Raw genomic sequence first — 7,352 nt, 5'->3', positions numbered from 1 at the left:
TCTGAGATGGTATTGCTCTAGTGCAACATTCAGTGGCAAGTGAATCTTGTATATACTGTATCCTTTAATTTTTGGTTGTCATTATCCCAAAATTTGTAGATATTTGCCTCTATAGTTTGTACGTACACTCAAATACAATTTTTTGTGCTCAAAGCATTGAAAAATATTAAAAACTGAAATAGTGTTTCTGCTGTATATGCAAAAAAAGGTTGCTAGGTAGATTTTGAACATTTTTAATTATCAAGTATTGTCTTAACGCTGTGCACACCACAAACTAAATTCCATTCACCCTCAGTGTATTGGGGTGGTTGCAGTAAACTCAGATGAGTATATGTTACACCTGGGCAAATAGGAATTAAGCATTTGCATCCCTAAAATGAACCTGAAAAGTGCACTTGAGACCAAACGTGGATTATATTTTATACACATAAGGGACGATATTATCTGTCAAATTCAGTTGGGAAAAAAATCCTGCTTGATGACATCACTGTTTTGAAACTCGCTGGAATGAGCCCAAGGGATCAAGGCTTTAGTAACACAGGTGAGTGTCAGGGCAGAGCAGCAAGGGTGCAACAGTCTATTCTAAATGTAAATTACTGGGAACAGAGGCTCCACAGCTTCCCATCTCAAGAGTCCTGACTCACAACAACAACCAGCTCAGTGTCACTTCTGAGGTTTCCACATGTTCCCACCGGGATGTCCCGCAGTTCTCCCGAAGCCTCGTTTTTTTCCGTTCTGCCCACAATCACCATCAGCAGAGTCCTTCCGGCCGCAACACCACCGGCACTCCAGCCAGTATTGTTCTGGAGACAAGTTACAACACATCGACCAGCCCGCCAGCAGACTGTCTGCTGTTGTGACAACAGTCAATGAAAGCCAAAGGGAAAAAAAATAAATGCAGCAAGAATGTAATGTGTCATAGAGGCAGACTGATGTATTGATTTAGCAATAATGGGAATTACTTCTTTAAATATCTGACGACATTAAATCAGTGCTGGGAATACATGAGGATTCAAATTTCATTCTCATGTACGTTAGTGGACCTAATACAGTTTGATTCCATCCTGTATTTATTATAGAACGGATAAATACAACACTGATTGTCTAAAGCCCTTAAACTGTAAATGACTCAGATGATGAATAATTCCCTATGAAATATGAATGAACTGAACCTTTTTAATGTGTTGTATACACATGGACACGTCTGCTCTGCTAATCATAAATGCTGCTAACATTTGTTATTCTGTGTTTGTTGTTAGATTGTTGATGCTCTCAGACTATTTGTATATGTGTCTTAAAACATATGTGGAGGGGATCTAACAGTATTAGTACAGGTATTTAACAGTATAAGCTGTATAAGTATAATTGAATAACAATGTTGAAAGTCTTGGCAGAACCGGTAAACACAATAATGTGCTGATTATACACGAAAAGAACCTGTGATAGAATTAGCAATGGATGAATCAATATTTTTCCAAGAAATGCAGTGTCTCAATATCTTACCTCAGCTGAATATATAACCTGTGATGAATGCATGAATGTTCATGCAGATGAGCCCTCAGGTATTACTAGACTCTACCTGAATGACTTCATGTCCGGTTCTTCCCTCTAATCACCCCCAATTGTTGTATCATTTAGGTGAGTCATAAATAATCTACTCTGCACTCCTTACCTTGAAACTAGGGTTGGACTGATTTTGAAGGATGATACATTTCTGGCGAAATAATCTTGACAATTTGTTATGAATGAGGTCTTTTCAAAATAAGAGCATTTTAAGAATTGAGGATTTAAAGCAAGCCTTTATCACTTTTTCTGAAGCCATATGAGGCTTTTAAAAGGACAATGGTAAATGCTAAAACACAGCATATCAATAGCACAAGCAGAGAAGATCCATCAAAATTTAGCTTTAAAAATGCTAACATTAGCCAACATAAGCTACTGGTCATACCAGACCTGGGCTGTAGCGCCAGAACCCCATAAGTGTATTAAATTGAGCAAGAGTCCAACTTTTAATTAATGCAAGATGATAATTGTGTTATGTTTTCTTCCAAAAGTTAACACAGTCTTGTTTTAATTCTCAAAGTGGAAAAGCTCCTGGAGCAGATTTTAGAACGTGATGAGCGAATCATCAGAATGTATAGCACATGGTGAGACTGATCATTTTTCCTTTCTGGAGGAATGTTCATCATGTAACTGATTCCTGCAGCCGACTGTTAATCAAAAGATTCTAATCAATTGACAACCAGTTTAGCACTGATCAGTTTTGGCAATTATTAGCCGTACAGTATGTCAGTGTAAACACGGGTTCTGTAACAAATTCCAAAGCGCCCTGTCAGCAGCCCCCACACCCCCACACCCCCACCCCACATCAGTCACAGGACCCAAGTTAACTGGATTGTGGGAGTGGTCACGAGAGCGGCTCTCTTTAACTGAATTACCTCCGTCCTGGTCATGCTACGTAATCCTGTTCTGTTAATCCCTTGTCTAGACTTTTCCTGATCGACACACACATACAATGTATCCCACTCACACAGATACAGCCGGCTAGACGCTCAATTTAACACACAACAAACACATTTCACCACGTTCACATTCAGGAAGTACACATAAAGCATTGTATGTTCATTTTCAGCATGCATTCAAAGTAGTCCGAAGCAATTTTACAAGGTTTTGAATTGTGGCAGAGCAACATGACAGCTGCTAAGTGAAACCATCTGCGTGTCCAAGTCCAGTTTCTGCAGGTTTCCACTGGTAAAATATCAGGGTCCCCATTGTTCTTAAGAAACCATTTTCAAGGAGTTTTCTTGACAGTGCAGGACAGCGCTTGCTCACAAATGGTCATACAATTCACCTGTAGACCTAATAGGCCCATTTATTGGACACTCCACATTGGTTCGCTTTTGTGGCACGTGTGGCTGTTTTCACCAGAGTTCTCCAGCTAATAACAGTACTTCAAATCAAATAGAATTTACTTTATTTTACAGGAAATTCATACTAGCACAGTGGTTCTCAACCTTTTAGAGTTGCGACCCCTTAGAATAATGAGGTTTGTAGTCACAACCCCCCCCCCACCCATGTGTAACATATGACATATGTGTATAACACAAGAAAGCTACCAGACTCACACAGGAAGGCCATTGCTTTGGCCACAGACAATAAATGGGCCTATTAACATGTAAAACAGAGCTTTTTCCACAACCATTTGGCAACCCTCAGAAATCATCTTGCGACCCCCCAGGTTGAGGACCACCATTCTAGAAAGTGAAAGTGTTTGTTCCACATACAGTTAACATCACTGTTCAAGCACTCAGGTCATGTGACTTTACGCCAACATTCAAAAATATACTCATCATCTGTATCCAAATCCAAAATGGCAGCGTACGTGAACAAAAACACCTGCCATGAGGTCAACCTTTTTTCTTTTTTTTTTCCAATGTTGATTCTATTTTGGGTGGACTGTGTTTGATATAATATTGATTCTTAAGGATGATTTTATATGTTCTTTTGAAGGAATAATGAAAAAAAATGATAATCAGGCATTAACTATCTGTATCCTGGGGGATACACTGCCCAGATAAGGGTATAAAACGGATAATCACAGATATACTACGTTTTGAGGCCTATACTCCACAGATAATCAATAGGTGTGAAATATTGTACTCTAAAATGTGTGTTCACATGCTCTCTCTCGCTTTCACACGTAAAATTACATTTACTGTTGTTACATATTCTACTTGTAAAAGTTCAAACTTTTTTTAAAATTTTGTAAACAAAACATGAAAGAAAGTTGCTAATTTATTGTTCATAACATATTTTAAAAGTTTTAAAAAAAGAGAAAAATGTGAAATGTATACCCTAAATGGGCAATGCATGTCGGGAGATTTTGTGCGTAAAAATGAACAATATTTAAAAAACAAAACATGACATTTTGTTATATTAGCCTAGATACATTAGAAAATAGTAATTCATTAAAACTGCAAAACATGTATGTTTGCCCATTTAAGGGTGAGACTGAAAAATACTACTTTATACAATTAATCTTAAAGGCGCTATAAGCGATATTTGTTTGTTAAAATAAGGGTTATATAATTAATATAATACAACATACTCAGCATTATTTGGCATTCCTGGTCCACTATGAAACTTGTACACACACAGAGAGAAACACAGGAGGCAGACACGGCGTGCACACCACGGGGGCATTTCTCCGCCTGATTCTGCTTTTTCCTACAGCCGATCTTTACAATTACCTCATGGATTATGTGTTTGTGGATGAACGGGTTGTCGCTTCTTCTGCAGCAATGAAGTAAAAAAGGACCATCATGTGTGGTGATGGTCCTGCCTGCATGTGTCTCTCGCTCTGTTTAGATAAAAAACTGCTTTAAAAAATACATTCACAAACAGGCACTGAGAATAACCATATAGAAAGAGCCAATCTTCTCTCTTGTTTGTTTCTGTAGGTCAAATATAGGCATCAGTATTAAACTTACACACATAACCCGTTGAAAACTCCCTGTAGCACGTTAAAGGTAAACCTTTGCTGGAGTCATTGATCAAAATCTAGCTGTCAGAATAATAATAATAATAATAATCAGCACTTTGTGCTTGGTTGCAGGCAAACAAAAGATAGAAACCAACGGGATCAGTGACCACTTTGGTGTTTTAATTCCTTTGACGTAAATGAATGACACACAGGGCAACATCTTACAAAACTTCCTCATGCATCAGTTACAAAAGTACAAACTGAAGCAGTTCAGCCCCCACCTTTCACAACACAACTTTGGTTAAAGCTAGACTATTTTCAGTTTAGACTGCTATTATTTCCCCTTATGTGTGTGTACCAGTGTATCACAACACAGACAGTCATAAGGTGTTAACATGTGAGAGCAAGCATTGTTTAGGGTACAGAGAAGCTCGGAAACTGAATGTATTTACTGCAAATGATGAGACACTATGGAATGTTAAGTGTCTATGCAAAAATAAGGAAGCGCAATATTTAGACTGGTCCTGCTGCTTTGTAGAGCTCCAGGAAATCCTTTTTCAGCTGGTGTCACATATCAGTGTGAACATACTGTATGAGAACTGTTCTTTTGACGTGTATGTTTCAACTGGGGTGTGACACAGTTAGCAATACTGACCCTTTCATTTATTTAGCACAATATTTAATATACCATTTTGCCTGTCAGGTGACCATAAGTAGTAATCAAAGCCTGTTTTCCTTCTGTATTTACAAAATGACTGATGTCAACAGTGTTCATTTTAACAGCAAATCTTCGATTTAGTTTAAGTCCTACTCTTTTGACTAAGTTAGCTTTAGTCATATTGGAGTCTACCAATTTCCAGACCTTACCTGAAACAATGCTCTCGCCCCATTCTCCTTCGCAGTGAAGAAAGTGGGCATATAGCAAACAACAATATTTTGTTTTTAACATATATTATTATTAACATTGAACTGGATATCCTGGATATAAGCCCCTGGTTCTGCAATGCAGGTTTTCTTTTTAAACTCTCTAATTGACCCTTCCTAACCCGCCCCTCTTTTGCTATGTCCTCCAATAACAGTTGAGCACGCCTCAGTCAGAACCTCGGTCAACTTTCTCCTTTCTTAAACTTAATTCTGCTAACATTAGCTAACTTAAGATGTGACTATATAAAGCCTATGTTGCTTTAACTTTTTAACCATCTTGTGTTTTAAAATGTGGTTGTCCTTTCAACATAGATTAGCCTAGCACATAGCATATCTAAGTACAGGAAAGAAGAAAGTTGACTGAGGTTCCAAAAGGGGCGTGGCTTACGAAAGGTCAATTGTTTCCACCAAGTTTGAGCAACAAAAGTTGGGAGAAAGTCAGTTAATGCTCAGTCTCTATTCAGCAAAGCGTTTAAAGACTGGCTTGCTTTAATCGACTAAATATCACATGATTTGAGTCGTATAATGTACAGTAACTTTAGTGTTTAGTTAAAGTGCAATGCATTATTTAAACACTTCTCTACATGTCTTCACTCCTCTACACAGTACAAGACAGCAGTGATTTCTTTTAGCTTGTAGTGTGTTTCAAGTAACATTTTTGTCTTGTTTTCTCACCCAGATTTCGTTTTTGTTGTCAAACATTTTTTTTTTCAAAACATTTTTATTATTATTATCGACGAAAACTATGATAAAAATTACTTGTCAGCGAAATTAACACTGGATGGTCCATTTACACCACTTGGGCCACGTATTGTAAGACCTGCAACTCCATAGGGTAACTTTAACTGTTAAGCAGCTGACTTCAGCTACTATTTATGACCGTATGTGTGAGCCATCTTTGCCTTAGTGAAAAAAACAGTAAATAAATGATCTATTGCAAATAGTTGCAATGTATCAGTTAATGCTGGGGAACTTAGGTTCAGCTGGTGCAAAAGGATGCTGGGGGTTTAGATTTGGATCCCAAATTGTGTATTTACATTTAAAAAAAAACAGTTTGCTTACACTGATTATTAGAGAGCTAATATGCTACACTGATTCTAATGTTTTCCACACAAGAACACATAACTGTACAGTACTTGTTTAGAATTAACTAGCAAGAGCATGGATTTTTACAATTTTAAGACTACTTTGTATTGGGCTTTATTGTTCATACCTCAGTTTCAACGAGTGTCTTTGAGAGGTGTGTTTGTATTAACACTCCATGAGCTCCACTGACGCTGTGTGTTTACTTTGTACGTGCTGCCCCTGAGCTGAGGACAGACAGCAGCAGCTGTAACTCACACAGAACAAATGGGGTCAAGGGATGCCAAAACTGTACTGACTGGAAAGCCAGGTCAGAGGTCACGGAGGCTGCAACACATCAAGAAACTCAAGAGTGTCAGTCGCAGCGACATCTATTTCTGAGCAGGCTAGGTTGGTCAAAGATAAAAACAGACTATCAAGCAAAGTGCTGGTGCACTCTGATGTGCAAACATTCAGTTAATGCAAAGCATTCTGGGATTAGTTTGTGATTTCTTTCGACAACCTTCATCATCTACAACCTCAGTTAGTGATTTCTACATTGTCCATGATCAATTTGCTGCATAGCTGGGGTTTCTTAATCTGTAGGCAGAAAGATAGCAAAAAATGTCAATGTTTCCACTGACAATCATGGCACTGAAGGTCCACACACTGTGACTCTGGCCTGTCTAGGATCAGAGTCACAATTGTTGTGTACTTACTTGATATATGTATATACACTTTTTACATCTTGGTGGTTTTTAACGATATATTTTAACCAGATGAAAGATTTTAGCTTTCAAAGCTGAGCTGACATTAGCAGCAGCTCGTCCTTTGTCTGTCCAACAGTGTGGGAGAAATAGTGATGATTTTAAGGTGGAACTGC

The sequence above is a fragment of the Morone saxatilis genome, unplaced genomic scaffold, assembly GCF_004916995.1.
Source record: "Morone saxatilis isolate NCDOM2014 unplaced genomic scaffold, NCSU_SB_2.0 Contig2, whole genome shotgun sequence".
NCBI lineage: Eukaryota > Metazoa > Chordata > Actinopteri > Moronidae > Morone > Morone saxatilis.
This window is presented reverse-complemented; position numbering follows the sequence as displayed.